At 43.2% G+C, this 2260-nt stretch overlaps 1 pseudogene; it reads right to left on the bottom strand.

The window, feature by feature from the left end:
• Positions 1–1398: 1398 nt before the first annotated feature.
• LOC113628456 (40S ribosomal protein S15a pseudogene) lies at positions 1399–1787 on the bottom strand (annotated as a pseudogene).
• Between the last annotated feature and the right edge of the window lie 473 nt (positions 1788–2260).

The raw sequence follows: 2260 nt of genomic DNA, 5'->3' as shown, positions 1-2260 counted from the left end.
TCACACCCTGCAGGCTTGGAAGTTCTGAGTTCCAGGTTTGCTTCCACTGAGCAAACCAAACCGGCCATCTATAGACTTACATGACATGAACTAAATCAGACCAAGCCTAAGAGAAATGAGCTCAGTGACGCTGTAACAGATCCCCCATCTCTTCTCTCCCTGATGGCTTGCGAACTCCTGAGGGCAGGGTCTTGGCTTTGTTCTCTGCTGTGTCCCCAGAACCTGGCGCATCACAACCCCGCTCAGTAAACTTCTGTGGACTGATTTGCCGATTAAATAAAGTTCAAGGGCTTCCCTGGTGGCGCAGTGGTTGAGAGTCCGCCTGCCGATGCAGGGGACGCGGGTTCGTGCCCCGGTCCGGGAAGATCCCACATGCCGCGGAGCGGCTGGGCCCGTGAGCCATGGCCGCGGAGCCTGCGCGTCCGGAGCCTGTGCTCCACAACAGGAGAGGCCACAGCTGTGAGAGGCCCGCGTACCACAAAAATAAATAAATAAATAACGTTCAAAGCAATCTTTCTGTAAGTATGGACACACATCGCAGTGGTCAAAAAGGAACGGGACTTTTTGGTAGGAAAGTTGGAATGTTCTTGGAGTGTTTAAATTTTGAAATGAATTTATGTATCAAATGGCCACCACCTCTGCCCGTCTGCTTGGTCCTCTGTGAAGTGAGACTGGGGAATGGCATATTTCCTTAGCACCATACAATGCTCTGGGGCACACTTGATAGGTAAACATGGCAGGGTGGGTAGCACCCAAACTATTCATTCACAACAGCCCTTTCCCTTCCTAGCAGAGAGACAGAAGTTCCTGGAAGAGTCTACCAGGCTGCTTAATCTGCCTGGATTTTAACTCTTTGAGGGCAGAGACTGTATCTTGTCCCCAGAACCTATCCTATTGCCTGACACATACAAAGTGTGCTCAGATGATGGCTATCAAATGTTTATCTTCAATTTTTTCTTGCCCTGCAAGGAGACTGGAGCGTGGGGGGATTTCAGGAAGCCTGTGATAACAGAAAGCTGGTAAAGTGAGCAAAGCTGATTACACTGGAAAATCAGAAAGAATTAAGAGGATTAACAGTTGATATTGACAAAGAGGCAACACTTGAAGAGAACAACTAGAATATTGAGCAGGTGGAGGTGATAAGAAGACCAGAGTAAAGAAAGATAACCAGACCTCGAGTGAGTACTTACACTGCCGGGATATAGAACAGGTTCTGATTTATATAAAAAGATGGAGAGCAAGAGGTTGGGTCTTAAGGAGATTCAAAGAACATGGAAGGTAGAGTTCCCAATTCTAAAGAGCTTACACATTATACTTTGTGTGTGTCTCTATGTGTGTGTGTGTGTGTGTGTGTGTGTGTCCACTGAGGCATTTTATGTGCACAGATGTATTACCTCCCTAGAAAAAGAATCCCAGGATTTTCCCTCCTGTGTGTTTTCATATTGCTTCATGGTCCATGATGCCAGCTGAGGTTGGCAGTACAATGAAATCAAACTGACGTGAAGGGAGCAGGTTATTCTACCATTTTTCCAGATCTTTGAATTGCACATCAAATCTGGGGTTGATCACTCCACACCAGCTTAGCCTGCCTGTGAGGTTCACAACAATTTTCCCAGCTCTGTGATCAATGATTTCAAACTCGCCAACGTAACCATATGCTTCACCATCACAGTTAGAAACTGCATGATGACTTCGGAGGATGGCCTAATGAGAACCTGGGGTTTGCCTCTCTTTTCAGCATCATTGATGCTCTTGAGAGTATCCGCCAGGACCTTCATGGGCACCATGACAGTGACACGGAAAGATGGCAGAAAGCGACACTTTTTCATTAACGATAACCTGGACCAAGTGTCATAGCAAGAAATAATAATTTAATAATCAGGGATTATTATCAGCTTAAATAATACCTATAATATGAGTATTATAATTTTATATACAAATATATGTTATATATAAATATTATACATTTACAACGATATTTCTCTTTCATAAACTAAGTCATAGGTTAAAACCCCACAAGTAAACAACAGTGTCCTACTGTAGAGCGCAGGGAACTATATTCAATATCCCGTGATAAGCCATAATGGAAAAGAATATGAAAAAGAATGTGTGTGCATATATATATGTATATATATAACTGAATCACTTTGCTGTACAGCAGAAATTAACAGGACACTGCAAATCAACTACACTTCAATAAAGTTAAAAAATAAAACTTCAAACTTAAAAAAACCCCACAAGTATATGTAAAATTTGCATT

Source organism: Aethalodelphis obliquidens, unplaced genomic scaffold (genome assembly GCF_003676395.1).
Source record: "Aethalodelphis obliquidens isolate GAN/ISIS:26980383/991018 unplaced genomic scaffold, ASM367639v1 scaffold23, whole genome shotgun sequence".
In the NCBI taxonomy this organism is placed as follows: domain Eukaryota; kingdom Metazoa; phylum Chordata; class Mammalia; order Artiodactyla; family Delphinidae; genus Aethalodelphis; species Aethalodelphis obliquidens.
This window is presented reverse-complemented; position numbering and strand designations above follow the sequence as displayed.